This window comes from Canis lupus, chromosome X, assembly GCF_003254725.2.
Source record: "Canis lupus dingo isolate Sandy chromosome X, ASM325472v2, whole genome shotgun sequence".
Classification (NCBI taxonomy): Eukaryota; Metazoa; Chordata; class Mammalia; order Carnivora; family Canidae; genus Canis; species Canis lupus.
Window position 1 is genome coordinate 13,205,409 of NC_064281.1, and position 15,960 is coordinate 13,221,368.

General features: G+C 37.2%; 1 protein-coding gene and 1 long non-coding RNA gene across 19 annotated transcripts in view; one reads left to right on the forward strand and one right to left on the reverse strand.

Annotated features, from left to right (window-relative positions):
- The window catches only part of LOC112653423 (uncharacterized), a 48,618-nt gene extending 36,903 nt beyond the window's left edge, over positions 1-11,715 (reverse strand). For 3 of the 5 annotated variants that reach the window (XR_003132184.3, XR_003132188.3, XR_003132182.3), the window contains exons 1-2: positions 11,625-11,715; positions 11,071-11,216 (exon numbers count right to left, since the gene is read on the reverse strand). This is a non-coding gene — a long non-coding RNA (uncharacterized LOC112653423). Of the gene's footprint in view, positions 1-10,514; positions 10,869-11,070; positions 11,217-11,624 lie in introns of those variants that run through there. The other 2 variants (XR_003132183.3, XR_003132186.3) reach the window with 2 other exon arrangements.
- REPS2 (RALBP1 associated Eps domain containing 2) overlaps positions 1-15,960 on the forward strand; it is a 231,362-nt gene that overhangs the window by 148,016 nt on the left and 67,386 nt on the right. The gene's annotated exons all lie outside the window — the stretch shown is intronic.

Consider the following 15,960-nt stretch of genomic DNA (forward strand, 5'->3'; position numbering starts at 1 on the left):
AAGGTGTGGTTAGTGTGCTGTCTGTCCTTGGCTTCTTTTTGGCATTTCCTGTTCCTTTCTTTCTTTATAGGATTTTTTCTTTTCCAATAGTTATGTGAAAGTTTCTCTGCTAGCATAGTGCTGTGATTTGTGCCAGTAGAAGGTTTACAAAGGCTTGCCAAGGTGAGAGTGTAGCTAGTCTTGCTGTTAGGCAGAGTGCATTCTCTTTTCTGTCTGCTCTCTGGCTTTATAGCTTTCCGTGGGCTGGCTAAGTGCTTGAACAAAGGACTGTGGGAAAGAACAGGACTAGAATCTTGGGAGGATGCAGTGGGAAATGTTGGTATAACCTTTTTAAAAAATGCTTATAAAACTAATTTGAATAGGGGCATCTAGGTAGCACAGTTGGTTAAGCGTCGGACTCTTGGTTTCGGTTCAGGTCAGTATCTCAGGGTCATGAGACAGAGCCCAGCATTGGGCTCCATGCTTAGCTTGGAGTCTATTTGAGTTTCTTTTATCCTCCCTCTGCCTCTCTCCCTGCCCCAATTCATGCTCTCTCTCTCTCTCTCTCTCTTGCTCTCTCTCCCAAATAAAAAAACACCTTATTTGAGTAATAGACAAATAGTTTCTTCTGTGTAAAATTCTAACGTTACAGATCTGTCCTTAACCTCATTTCCACCAAACTCAGGATCCTCTCCAAGAAAGGTATCCCTCTGACATTTTCTAGTCCATTTATAACATCAATTTCATGGGTTCTTTTGTCTTTAAAATAATTGGCATCATACTGTACATATTTTCCCTGTGCTTTTTCACAATTTTTTATTTTTTGGTAATATATCCATGTCAGTACTGATAATTTTGTCATTCTTTTATATGCATTCTATATACTGGCTATTTTGTTAAAAACTGTATTATGGAATACTTCAAATTTATGTAAAAGTAGAAAATCCCCATCCCCAGATCAAATACCAGATATTGTATAATTTCATACATATTTTATATGTATCTCTAATAGGTAAGGCCTTTAAAAAAACTTAATCACAAAACCTTTATCATGTAACAAAGTTAACAATAATCCCTTAATACTTAGTGTCTAGCCGGTGTTCAGATTTTCTGAATTGTCTGAAGTATGTCTTTTTGTAGTGACTTGCACAAATTAGGATCCAAACAAGGGCTACAGTGCACATTGTGTTTGTTTTGACATCTGCTAAATCTCTTTTAATTGATAGGGTCCTCCTTCAATCTCTTCTTCCTCCCTGCTGGTTGATATTCACTCATTCATATAAAAATCATCCACCCTTATAGACATTGTACATTCTGTATTTGGCTGGTTGTCCTTCCATCTTTTGTATTTCTTACAAACTGGTAGGTAGATGTAGGCTTGATTTTTCACATTCTATTTTTGGGAAGGTAGTTCCTAGTGATGCCGTGTATTTTCTACTGTATCGCATTAGGAAGTCCGATGTCTAATGCCTCTGTTTTTTTTTTATTTATATATATATATTTTTTAATTTTTATTTATTCATGATAGGCACACAGTGAGAGAGAGAGAGGCAGAGACACAGGCAGAGGGAGAAGCAGGCTCCATGCACCGGGAGCCTGACGTGGGATTCGATCCCGGGTCTCCAGGATCGCGCCCTGGGCCAAAGGCAGGCGCCAAACCGCTGCGCCACCCAGGGATCCCTGTTTTTTGATTTATCAGTGGGTTCATGAAGTATTAGCCTGATTCATGCATTATGATAGAGATCCCAACAGCCTTTCAGGTAATGATTTTATCAGGTATTGATCCTCATTGCCTATATCCAGTGGGTGTTGGTAAATGTTTAACTGGCTATTTGCCAATTTTTATGGTATAAACATCCCTACCACAGCCAACTTAATTCTTACTGATGTGTCACTAAATGTGGGGTTGGAACAGATGTATGCACTTGGTTCTTACAAGCATGATATGAGTTGTTTCCAGCAAATTACTGCGTAGATCCATGATTTCGTTGGTAGTTGCAAAATGGTGATAGTTTTATTTTTTTTAACGTTTATTAATTTGGGCCTCAGTTTATTTAACCATTTACCTATTGTTAGCCATTTTCCTTATGACTGTTAAAAAACATGTGAGCTAAAGAATGTCATAAAACAATACAATTCTTGGGGTGCCTGGGTGGCTCAGTTGGTTATGCTTCTGACTCCTGATTTCAGCTCAGGTGAGATTGAGCCCTGTGTTGGGTTCCATGCTAGGCGTGGAGCCTACTTAAGATTCTGTCTCTCCCTCTCCCTCTCCCCCTCCCCACTCCAGGCATGTACACATGCTCTCTAAAAAACAACAACAACAAATAAAATTCTCAGTATATGCGTTTGAGTTTAGAAAGTTATGTGAAAACTGAAATAGACTTCAGTAATGGTGACAAGCAGAAATACCTTATTGTTTAACCAATATTTATTGAATACTACTGTGTACTAGGTACTGTGGAGAATTCTAAGAGGAATATGGATATGGCCCCACATTCTGCCTATCAGTATTAAAGTTACATGTGAGAAGGATAATAAGTCTGGGTGGTTTCTAACTAGGCTGATCTGTAGGTAGATATATATTGGCGTGGTGGTACAGGCTGTTGAGCTAACCTTTGAGGGATGGATATAATTTTTGGAGCCAAATTCTGTTGATTTTTCTTTGATATCTGCCTTGGTTTACTTATTACCAGTTGCCTTGGGGACTACTTTAATAATCTCCAGTTTGGTTTGCTTGTTTCATTCTTTCCTTCATAGAGCAGCAGGATTAATTTTCTTAAGTTCAACTATGATGTCACCTTCCTACTTAAAACTTTTCAGGTCTTTTATGTAAACACCAAATTTCTTTGTCTTAACAGCTAGACCCAAAGCCATGAGAACACATGAATTCAGTAAGGGACAATCACCATGGCCTGGAATGCTCAGAGAGGTGTGTATTTCAGGAATAAGTAGAAACCGGAAGCCTAAAGTTTGTTTACTGATCAAAAAGAATGGAGACTAAAAGGGACGGAGTTCGCAAACTGTGTTCTTAGGAAGTCTTAGAATGGTTGATTGGAGTGGTAGAGTTAATCCAGATCGCAAAAGGTGGAGTGATTGAGAAACTTTAGTGTGGAGTAGTTGTCATCACAAACTCATTTTAAAGTGTTTCAGACTTAGATGTTGGTGTGACTAAATGTCAAATTTCAAGACACATATGTGCACACACACACACAAACACACGCGTGTCTTTAGCCAATCTAAGGAGTTTCATAATAAAATGATTAGGAGAAATGTACTCATGTCAATGTAACATGAGAAATGAAATTTGACCTTCACCAAGGTTAATTCTTTTTTTTTTAAAGATTAAAAAAAAATTTTTTTTTATTGATTTATGATAGTCACACACACACACACACACACACACACAGAGAGGCAGAGACATAGGCAGAGGGAGAAGCAGGCTCCATGCACTGGGAGCCCAACGTGGGATTCGATCCCAGGTCTCCAGGATTGCGCCCTGGGCCAAAGGCAGGCGCCAAACCGCTGCGCCACCGAGGGATCCCTTAAAGATTTTATTTATTTATTCATGAGAGACATAGAGAGAGGCAGAGACCTAGGCAGAGACAGGAGCAGGCTTCCTGCAAGGAGCCTGATGTGGCACTCAATCCCAGGACCCGGGGATCATGACCCAAGCCCAAGGCAGATGCTCAACCACTGAGCCACCCAGTGCCCACCAAGGTTAATTCTCATGTGTTTTTGTTGATTAACTCTGCCTATTTCTCAATCTGGGACCTAGATAACCTGTGTCATATGTCCCATGGTACAAGAAGTTGCTGGAAAAAAATGGCAACTAAATTCTAGAATCATAGAGAGTCTGTTAGTGTTGAAAGAACTTCTGTGTCATCTTGGCCACCTCTCACGTATTATAGGCGATAAGACTGAGATCCAGAAAATGTAATTGCTTTGTTCTCCATCAGAATCCTCTTTGTTCAAGTCTTTGTTGCAGCAGATGTGGTGTCAGAGAAAGCAGTCTATATTAATTTAATTTGGGGGGGCATGCTTTACTATTCTTTTTTTTTTTTAAAGATTTTATTCATGAGAGAGAGAGAGAGAGAGAGGGAGAGAGAGAGGCAGACAGAGACACAGGCAGAGGGAGAAGCAGGCTCCATGCAGGGAGCCCGATGTGGGACTCTATCCTGAGTCCCCAGGATCACGCCCTGGGCTGAAGGTAGGCGCTCAACTGCTGAGCCACCCAGGGATCCCACTATTCTTCTATAGGTAATAATACATGTAAAGTTAAAAGTTATATTAAAGGGGCACCTGGGTGGTTCAGTCAGTTAAGGATTTGCCTTCGGCTCAGGTCATGATCCTTGGGTCCTGGGATTGAGCCCTGTGTTGGACTTCCTGCTGAGCGGGGAGTCTGCTTCTCCCTCTCCTTCTGCCACTCCTCCCTGCTTATTCTCTCTTTCTCAAATAAATAAAATCTTTTTAAAAAAGATATATTAAAAAATAGATATGGTGCCCAATATGCAAGAAACTAATATTATTTTTCTCTGCTTTCTTTTAGGTGATTTTCAATGTTGGGCCAATTTCCCTGTAGTTTTTTTTAGCGAGATAGGAAAGAAAGTTTTGCCTTCATAAGTACTTGGAGATCGTAGGAATTTATTTCTTTTTTTGATGATCAAAAATTGTTATTATCAAATTGTTATGTTAAATATATATAAAAAAGAAAAGGATTAGGATACTGAATCCCTGGCCTCAACAATAATCAACTAACTCTTTATGGCCTAATTTGTTTCATCTATGTTCTCTCTCCCATATGATTAATTATACTTTATCCTCTACCCTTAGCTTGAAAAAAAATATTGAGGTGTAATTTCCAGACCATAAAATTAATCTATTTTAAGTGTACAACTCAGTGGTTTTCAGTAAATTTATCAAATTATGCTGTCACCATAATCTAGTTTCAGAACCTTTTCAGCACTCCAATAGTATGCCTCATGCCTGTTTACAGTCAATCTCCATGCCCAGCCTCAGACAGCCAGTAATCTACCTCCTGTTTCTATAGATTTGCCTTTTCTGGACATTTCATATAAATGAAATCATACAATATGAGGTCTTTTGTGTCTGGCTTTCTATACTTGTTTGATGTTTTCAAGGTTCATCTAAGTTGTAGCATATACCGGTATTTCATTTTTTTATTGTGGAATAGTGTTCCCTTGTATGGACATACCACATTTTGCCTCTCCATTTTTCAGTTTGATGAACATCTGAATTTTTTATACTTTTTGCCTGTTAGAAATAATGTTACTATGAACACTTGCATGTGAGTCTTTGTGGGACATATGTTTTCATTTCTCTTGGCACAGGACCAAGGAGTGGCATTACTGGGTATATGGTAAATTTAAGAAACTGCCGAACTGTTTTCTAAAGTGTCCATACTATTTTACATTTCCACCAGGAATGTGCAAGGGTTACTGTTTCTTTCCATTTTCACCAACGCTTACTATTTTTTTTTTAATTATAGCTATCCCACTGGGTGTGAAGTGGTATTTCATTGTGGTTTTGTTTCCCTGATGGCTGATGATGTTGAGCATCTTTTCGTGTGCTTATTAATAATTCCTATATCGTTTTTTGGTGAAATGTCTACAGAAATCATTTGCCCATTTTTAAATTGGATGTTTGTTTTCTTTTTTGGGGGGAGGGGAGGTGTTTGTCTTCTTATTGTTGAGTTACATATTCCAGAGTTCTTCGTTTATTCTGGCTACAAGTCCTTTATCAGATGTGTAATTTGCAAATATTTTTTTTTGCATTCTGTGACTTGTCTTTCCATTTTCTCGATGGTATATTGTGAAGCAAAAGAGTTTTGCATTTTGATGAAGTATAGTTTATCAATTCTTTCCTGTTTAGATTGTGCTTTTGGTGTCCTATCTAAGGAATCTTTGCCTAATCAAATGTCTTGAAGCTTTTCTTTTCACTTCTAAAAATATTAGTGTTAACTCTTCTATTTGTATCTGTAATCCATTTTGATTTAATTTTTGTATGTAGTGTGAGCTAAGGGCCTAAATTCATTTCTTTGTATGTGGACATGCAGTTGTTTTAGTGCTACTTGTTGAAAAAAATACTCTCCTTTTCCTATTGAGTGGCCTTGGCACCTTTGTTGAAAATCACTTGAGTATAAATTGAAGGGTTTGTTTCTGGACTCTATTCTGTTTGTTGATCTATAGATCCTGATGGCAATACTACATTGAATATTTTTTAAAGCAAGGGAGTTATATGTAGTCTTGTGAAGAGGTAGTCATATGACTTAAACTAAATATTTGCTACAGTGGCACATTTTAAGGTAGTGTCTAGCATCTTATTCTTCAGAGTATGTGGCATGTAGCCTATTCAGAAGCATCATTGTAGTTCCTGGAAGTTGCAATACTTTTCTTACTTTCAGCCTTCTGACATGCTTATTTCCTGGACATACAGTAACACCTATCCAGCTGTTTATCCCCATCTCAGTGTCCTTTTCTGCTCTTTACCACTACCTATACTGTAGGTTCAAAACGTGATACTGATTGCTGCATCATAGTAGCCTTGGTGATGTCATTTTACTTCTCTAAGCCTTAATTTTCTCATCTGCAAAGTAGAAGAATTGAATTTGATCTCATTACTTTTCCAAACTCAGTCATTAATATTTTCCCTGGTGAACAATTCCAGGTCATGTGTAAGTTCCTTTCTTTTAACTGGTGAAAACTAATTGTTGTGTTTAACAGAGAATTGAACGACCTTGTATGTTTGGAGGGAAATGGGGCATTCTCAGGGAATTGAAACAGCCCCTGGCAAACATTTTATCAGATTCATAGGTGCAGATAACATATGAACCCATCACTGTGTGTAACTGGGTGATTAGGAGATAGACATAGGCTCACAAATACTTTTGTGATTAGTAAGGAAAGAAAGTACATTTTTCTATTACAAAGAAATAGCCGTTTTAATGAACTTGCCAAGAAGAAGAATGGTCTTCACTGATGAAATCCTTGAAGCTTTGCATATGGCTGACTCTCTACTTGATTGATACTTAAAAGTGCAGGTCCCACTGGCAGGCTTCTTTCAACATTTTCCATCCTTTAAGTGTTTTTTCCCCCCTTTGGCGTTTGAATGCTTTTATTTTCTTCATAAAATATTCCTAGTTTGGGGGGATGGGAGGCCTTTTCACAGCTGAAGTTATTCTAAGTTTCACTCCCCTGAAGAATTGGCTTTCTGTTCTTTGCAGCTTTCAGCTGCCACATCTGCTGCTTTATTTTCACTTAGTTATTTGGAACACGTTTTCATTAAATTATTGATTTGGGGCTCTGTAAAAATCTGAAGGAAATTAGTAAATAGACAGTAATATATATGGATAAAATTTTGACTGGAAATTCCTAAACATAATAAAATAAAAGGATAAAAAATTGGAGGTTAGAATGTTGGGTGAAGATACGAAGACCTGACATTCAGCAGATCAGTGCTAGAAAATGCACATCTTTCAATAAATTTAATAAACACTAGTAATTGTTACTGTGTCTCCTGAGTTTAGGATTAAATGGCAATTTCTTTCATGAACCTTTAAATCTAGTTTTCAGGATTTGGGTATCTATTATTTTTTTCCCTCATTACACGTATAAAAATTTTTGATTTGACAAAACCTTGCTGATACCTGGTATTCCACCTTATTTGAGACTTCAGGAATAAACCTGCAATTGCTTCACAAGTATGGTAGCTATTAATGTATACATCAAAAGTGTCCTTCTCCCCTCTTCTTTCCTTCTCTTCCCTTCCAGGAAAGCAGGTATTACTGTTAACAGGTATGTTGTCATCTTTTGCATGTGTACGTTAGATTATTCAGTCAAAGTATTTTTTTCAATTTCACTTTGCATGAAGATATACTTTCTCTTTATAAAACTGATTAGAGCATTCTGGATAAAATATTTGAATCTAATTTAAGATCATGAATGGACTGTAACTACTATAAGAGGAGATATTTACTAAATTCAGTTCTAGTTATTCACCCACTATGTGAATATACTACACACAAGGCAGTGTGTTTAGGTGCAATGGGAGATAAAAAGATGAATCAGACATAAGCTTGTAGAATGAAGCTAGATTAATATCACCTACTGTTAAAGGAAATGAACATGGAGTCATAAACACATAGAAGAGATTTTTCAACAGGAGCCAAATAAGGAAAGATGCATGAGCTAATACCATTTTTTTCCCCCAGAGTGGTAGCTAAGGGAAAACCCAAGGCTAGACTCTGCCTGCCTCCTTCTAGAACCTGTGTCTGTGAGTAGACGAGTCTTGAAATTTCTTCCTGAAACTCCAAATCTGGTGTGAAGCGAAATGAGTGCGTACTCTTAGTTTTACCTTTTCTTGACTGAGGGTCAGTGGACATGACTTCTGGAAAGAGAGGGAAAAAGCTGGCAGAATGAATAATCACAGCTGATGCCCTGATATGGTGGAGGGGAAGGCCCAGGGCTCCATGCTGAACTGAGGGAACAAACTGAAGTTTGGGAAGTATCTCCAAGACCATTGATGTACCTGAAGACTTGAGAGAATACACTCTGTTAGAGAATTGTTTATATCCTTTTGGCATTCATATTTCAAAATAGCATATTTGTAATAGCCTCTTGTTGACTTTTCAGTTTTAGTTATCATCTACTGCCTTTCCCTTCTAACACCTTTTTTTTTCTCTTTCACCTTCTCAGTACAATTAAAGTAAAATTTTGGTTAGGTCAGTATTTAGTGTTTATATTATTCTTATGGCCATGTAAGCCCATATAGTATATTATTTATTTTTCTTACTTATGCAGGTTTTTTTGGCCTTGGAGTGCATAATCAACTTGTTTCTTTTCAGTGTACTTGCCCCTGAAGCAACTGTAGACTTCCTCAATTTTCTAAAGGTCCTCTTATGAAATTCTGACTCAGGTATTAGTTTTATCTGTTTGAAGAAATGTAGAGTGATCGTCTTCTATGCGGGTACATAGTATTCATCATGGCATCTCCCTTCTCTGTCATCCAAGGATTCTCTTCTTCTTTCTCTCATATTGGAGTTCCTTTATCCTGTATCCATCCCATGCCTTGCTCTTTCTTGGTTTACTCTCTTGCTTTGGTAGAACACACCCTTGAGTAGCTTTTTTGGAAAGAGTGTGTAGAGCTCAATATGAGCCTCTGAATGTCTAACAATATCTTTAATTGAACCATCATGCAGGCTGCTCATCTGGGTGTTAAACCATCAGTTGGGAATCAGTTTTCTTTTCTTTCTTTTTTAAAGATATTTATTTATTTATTTATTTATTTATTTATTTATTTATTCATTCATTCATTCATTCATTCATTCATTCATTCATGAGAGACACACACACAGAGGCAGAGACAGGCAGAGGGAGAAGCAGGCTCCAGGACAGGAAGCCTGATGTGGGACTTGATCCTATGACCCTGGTGATCACAACTTGATGAGCCAAAGGCAGGCACCCAACCACTGAGCCACCCAGGTTCCCCGGAAATCAATTTTCTTTAGGATTTTCATTACACTGATCCAATGAATTCTAGCTTTCAGTAGTATATTAAAAGTCTAAAACCATTTGGACTTTGATCCTTTGGATGTGGCCTGCCCTCCTCTTCCACCCCCTGCTGGAAACTTGTAGAATCTTTTAACTCCAGTATTTTGAAATTTTGTATTCATGTGCCTTGCCATGGATCTGTTTTCTTTCATTGTCTTGGGTACTCAGTGGGCTCTCTCAATTTAGAAAGTCCTATTCTTTATTTCTTGGTAGTTTTCTTGGAGTGTGTGATTTTTTTCCTGATATTTTCTCTCTTTTTGTGGAACTTTTATTTGGATATTGGATTATTAGGATATTATTCCTACTTTCTTTAAGATCCCCTTAGATTGGGGTGCCTGGGTGGCACCGTCAGTTAAGTGTCCCACTCTTGGTTTTGGCTCAGGTCATGATCTCAGGATCATGGGATTAAGCCCTGTGTTGGGCTCCGTGCTCAGTGCTGAGTCTGCTTGGGACTCTCTCTTCTTCTCCCTCTGCCCCTCCCCTCTGTGCTTGCAAGTGTGCTGTGCTGTCTTAGATAAATAAATAAATATTAAAAAAAATCTCCTTAGATTATCTTTGAACCTTTGTATTAAGCTTTCCCTTTCTGCTATCATGTTTTTAATTTCTCGGTGCTCTTTTTTAATTATTTGTTCTGTTTTTCAGTAGCATTTCAGTATTTCATCTTTGCAAGTAATATCTCTTATCTCTTGCTGAGGACTTCCCTGAGAAAGTCTTTTCTCCTTTGAGAAATTTTATTCCTTACTCCCACCCCATTAGCTGTCTTAGTAAAATAAAGCTTCATGAGGGTAGAGCTTTTTTTCCTGTTTTTTTTTCACTGCTATTTTCCTAGCACCTCAAACAATGCCTGATACATAGTAGATGTTTAAATATTTCTGGAATAAACTGAACAGTCATTATGATGATACTAATATATGTTAAAAATAATCTATTATAGATCTAATCTGTCTCTTTGAGATTAACCTTTTTTTATTGCTCTTAGAAATTTTTCTGCAGATATCTGGTAATACTTTATCATCTGTTTCTATTTAAAAAGGGGGGTAAAAAGCTGATTGGAATATATAGATAAATGGATAGGACTTGGCATCTTGGGTTTCATGATTGATCTGATTTTATTATCTTGTTGGAGATATCTTGATATTGGTATCTAGTTCTTCATTCTTGGCCGGTCCAATTCCCTGGACTACTTCTTTTAATCTCTGGATACAAAAGTCTGAGAGCAGAGAGGGAGAGGATTGCAAGTCTCAACATCCAGAATGTATATATTTACTAGCTCCTCCTGTTTTCCGTATGGCCCCATACCTTCATCTGGACCTAGTGTCCTCCCTGGAGAAGAAGGATACTTTTAGCCTTTTGCTGGAGTGGGAAACATGGTGAAAATGTACAGAATGTGGGAGAAAAATCTCAGGATCTAACTGCTCCTAAAGGGCTTCAATTAGTCTTTTTTTTTTCTTTTAATATGAGAATGGATCGTGGTTCGGTAGTTCTTTCTTATGTTAGTTCAAACAGATACTTGTTGAATACTTACTATATTCTGAGTTCTGCAGGTGAAGTAGGGGTAGGGCATGGACACTATACACAGAGGGGACCACAGGAGCAGGGATCCTGAAGCCAAAAACTGCTTGAGGTGTAGCTGGAACCTGATCTTCAAGAGTGTTGTCAAGGTATGCCATTCTAAAGGATAGGTAACAGGATTCACTATTAGTTAATTTTCTTTACTTCTTGCTTTCTTCATTTTACTCCTACTTCCTACTTCTAGAGGAGTTTGATTTCATCAGTTCTTGAGAACTGGGGCTTCTGTGGTATACCTTGGTTACTGTCTGCTTTCTCTATTGCTCATTTAGCTATCAGCCACTCATCTTTTTTCCCAGTTCAAAATTTAAACAAGAAAATTGAAACATTTTTTTCCACTATTTGTCAATGAGGTAGGATTGAGATTAGTTGCAAATATTCAAGCTACCATCTAGGCTCAAAAGTCTTACTGTAGGACATTTAATGAAATTTGAGGACAGCAGACACTAGGAATCCTATACAGTATCAAGCCAAGCTTTTAATTTCAAGTGATCCCAGGTTGATAAGTACCTTTGGGTTTCTGGCAGATATAGTAGAGGAGGAACCCACTTTTCACACAGGGCCCAGAGTATTCCTACAGGTAAAGTTCCAAGGGATATGCATTCTTAGTCAAAGGTTGCCAAGCACTCTAGGAAATGGAACACAGTGAGAGGGAGCTAGCAGGAGCAACAAAAGAGTAGTAAATACAAAGCCCTCAGATTGTGGGATTATCAGACACAGACTGTTATATAAATACGTTTAATAAATTGAAAGAAAAGGAAATGGAGAAAATGGGTATATAGCCACGAAATTATAAAAATGAAAAAACCATTTTGGAAAAAGATCAAATAGAACTAGAAATGAAACACTTAGTCATTGAAATAAATTTAAGCCTGGGTTAACAGGACAGTTGAAGAGGGAATTGATTGATGGAATGGTAGATCTTAGAAAATTATCAAAAACAGGGATGCCTGGGTGGCTCAGCGGTTGAGCATCTTCCTTCAGCTCAGGGCGTGATCCTGAAGTCCCGGGATCGAGTCCCACGTCGGGCTCCCTGCATGGAGCCTGCTTCTCCCTCTGCCTGTGTCTCATGAATAACTAAATAAAATCTTTTATCTTTTTATAAAAAAAGAAAATTATCCCAAACATAGCACAGTTGAGACAAAGAACTCCAGAAGGAGAGATAAGAGAAAATGGCAGAATCAGAATTTCCCAGAGTAAACAGGATACCACATGGTTCAGAAAGTCCAGTGAAGTTCAGCAGATTATGAAAGAAAAAGAGGATGAAAAAATAGGCTGACTTGGTGTCAAGTTTGGTACTGCAGAGCACCACAAAGAGATTTAAACAGCAACCAGAGAGAAGACAAATTACCAAAACAACGATTCTGTAGCCACCTGACTCCTTGACAGCGGTAATGGAAGCCAGAAGACAGCAGAATGTTAGTTTTAATGTGCTATGAGAATATAGCTGTCCGTCTAGAATCTCTACCCAGTGAAATAATCTTTCAAGAATGAGGGTAAAGACTTTTCAGTCACAGAAACTGAATAAACTTGCTAATAACAGATTATCCATGAAGGAAATTCTAAAGGATAAACTTCAGACAGAAGCTAATATCATAAAAGAAATTGTAATGGAAATTAGGAAAAATTTAAAACCGAATGAGAACATATCAAAACCTGTGACAGCTGGGAGAACATTTGTAACATTAAACACTTACATTAGAAAAGAAGAAACGGGATCCCTGGGTGGCGCAGCGGTTTGGCGCCTGCCTTTGGCCCTGGGCGTGATCCTGGAGACCCGGGATCGAATCCCATATCAGGCTCCCGATGCATGGAGCCTGCTTCTCCCTCTGCCTGTGTCTCTGCCTCTCTCTCTCTCTCTCTCTGACTATCATAAGTAAATAAATAAAAATTAAAAAAAAGAAAAAAAAAAAAAAAAAAAAAGAAAAGAAGAAACGCTGGAAATTAATTAGCTAAGCAAATAATTCAAGCTAGAAAAAGAACAATAGGATAAGCCCAAAGAAAGAAAATGCAAGCAGATGAACAGACATCAATGAAACAGAAAGCAAGCAGACAATACAGAGGCTCAGGAAAGTTGGGTTTTTGAAGGGTAATAAAATGGACAAATGTCAGGTGAGCTCAATGAAGGAAACTAGTGATGATACAGTATTAGGAAAACAAAAGTTATGTGCACAGAAATTAAGATGAGTAGAGGAGGTTATAGGAATACCTTTCTGGCAATAAATATGAACATTTAGACAATGAATGTCTAGAAAAATATCATTTATCAAAACTGATTTAAGAATTGGAAATTCTAAATAATCCTGTAACAATTAAAATGTGAAATCATTAAAAATCTTGTTTCAAGGGCACAGGTGAACTATACAATGGGATCAAGGTGTATTTTCTGTGGAAACAGGAAGAAGTGACATACCAAATGCATTGGTTTTTAGCAATAAAATTATCCGTGATAACAGTGCCCTAACAGTGATAGGCCAGTTCTGTTCATTACTGGAATAGAAGGATCTTTTATGTTTTTATGGTCCAGAATAAATTATATACTCATCAAAAAAAAAATCTTGTTTCAAACAAAACTCTAGGCCCAGATGCTTCTGCTGTCAAGTTTTACCTGACATTCAACAATCTCAGCCTGTTCCAGAGTATAGATGGGGAATACTCTCCAGCTGAATGAAGCATAACCAGTAACCACATGAGAAAGGAAACCCACTTATAAGTCTCACTTATAATTGGCAAAAATCCTAGACAGTATATTAGCCAACTAAACCTAACAGATATAAAAACCTGACCAAGTTGGGATTATCCTAGGTCATCAAGGGTGTTCTAATATTTAAACATTTATAGTGTAACTTATCATATTAACTAATTATAAGGGGAAAATCATACTATCCTCTTAGTGGGTAGACATGCAGTTTTGGTTAAAATTAATCAAATTATAAAAAAAAAAACTTAAAATGATGGTGGGAATTTTCATGATCCGTTAAAGGGTTTCTACACAAACCTACAGCAAATACCATACTTAATGTTGAAATAGTGAAAGCCTTACCTTTGAGATCAAGAGAAGATAAGAATGCACATATGACTATTATAAGTCAACTTTATAGTAGGTATTCTAGCCAGGTAAGTAAAATAAAAAACAAAAAATAGATAAAGGTTGAAAAGAGGAAACCAAATTGCTGTTAGTATTCGTAGGTGATAGGATTTTATTTAAAAGTATATTCAGAAACACCCTCCTCTCTTATTTTACAAAAATAAGGCATTTGTTTTTTTTTAATTAAAAAATAGTAAAAATGAAATGAATCAGACATGCATCTGGATGTAGGTCCTGAATCTGAGTACACTAAGTAGAGACAGCGAAACCTACAACTCCCCTGGTTGGTTTTCTGTCTTTCAGGGATCACTGTCTTTTGTTGCCAGATTTCCTAGTGTCTTGAAAACTGTTGTTTTATACATTTTGCTCCAGTATCTTAAAACTGTTGTTTCATATAAAAAACATGTGTTTGTTTTTGGCTGTTTCAAATGGAAGAGTAAATCTGGTCTCTGTTACTCCCTCTTGCTGGAAGCAGAAGTTTAATTAAATGCTTATCAATTCTTAGTCCTCTTCTGTTAATAAAGAGTTATTTTAACATGCACTTTGTTCCGGTGCAAGGCCTTTCCTTTAAAAGCATGTGTAGGTTTAAAAAGAAGTTTTTTTTAAAGAAACGGGTCATTTAAAGGCTTAATCCTGAGGACCTTTAAGTAGGGTAGGGAGGTGCCCTAAGATGGATAATTCCTGAGGCTTTTGTTTTCTTGCTGCTACATGCTTTGTTACCAAAGGCTGTTCAAGGTCTCACCACCGCTGGAGTTTTGACCCACTGATGTGTTTCATAAATTTTAATGAAAGACAGATTGAGAGAAGCCACTGATGGGCCCACATGGTTGTACCAGATCTGTGCACTGGCTCAGAATGCAAATCTCTATGAAATTACTCTTAAGTTACCTTTGTGGAAAGCCCCAAACTCCATCTTCTGGCTTGTATGATCTAGCTAGGTCAGATCAAAAGTGATTTGCAAAAACTTTCATGTTCTTGGCACATTGCTATGATTTATTTTTAAGTCACAGAAAACTGTCCAAATATTAGCACACATATTATATTTGCCAATAAACTAGGTATGGTTATATAGAGCACAGTGTGCTTTTTAAAGGAGTTTGTAAAGAATATGGTTTAACTTGCCAATGTGTGATAATAAGCTTATTTCTTGTGCATAATTATGAGATTTGTAATTCACTAGCAGATGTTTATTTTCATTTAGTTAAAATTCAGACGTTCTTGGCTTAACTCACATTTTCTCTGTATCTCACAAAATTAAAAAAAATAGACAAATTTTTGTTCAAAACATCCTTTAAATGGGGCCATTATTGTAGAAACAGATTTTATTATTGCTGCTAATAAGGATCAGGGAGAGAAAAGGAAATTGAGATCTTTGAAGGGTCCCTCAACATCATTTAGTCCTATCTCTTTGAGACTCCCCTGCTGCTGTCAGACCCACTAGCTTACAGAGCAGCAGAGCTGCCTCGTGGGGACTCTGGCTCCCTTCATTTCTGTAGCCTACTTGCTGAGCTAATGAATAGTGTAATGGCCAAGAGATAGGGAAAAATATTAGAGAAACCAAAAGGCCTAGATTATTTGAAACTAAATAATTAACATCAGAATAATGAGGGATTGACTGCCTTTCCCATGCTGGGTTCTAGTCCTTTGATCAAAGGGTGTCTTTTCTTTACTGTTTTATACTATCTTAATCAAAACAGCCTATATAAATAATTGGATTTGGGCTAGGTAGGATGAAAATGAAAGAGAGATTAGAAATAG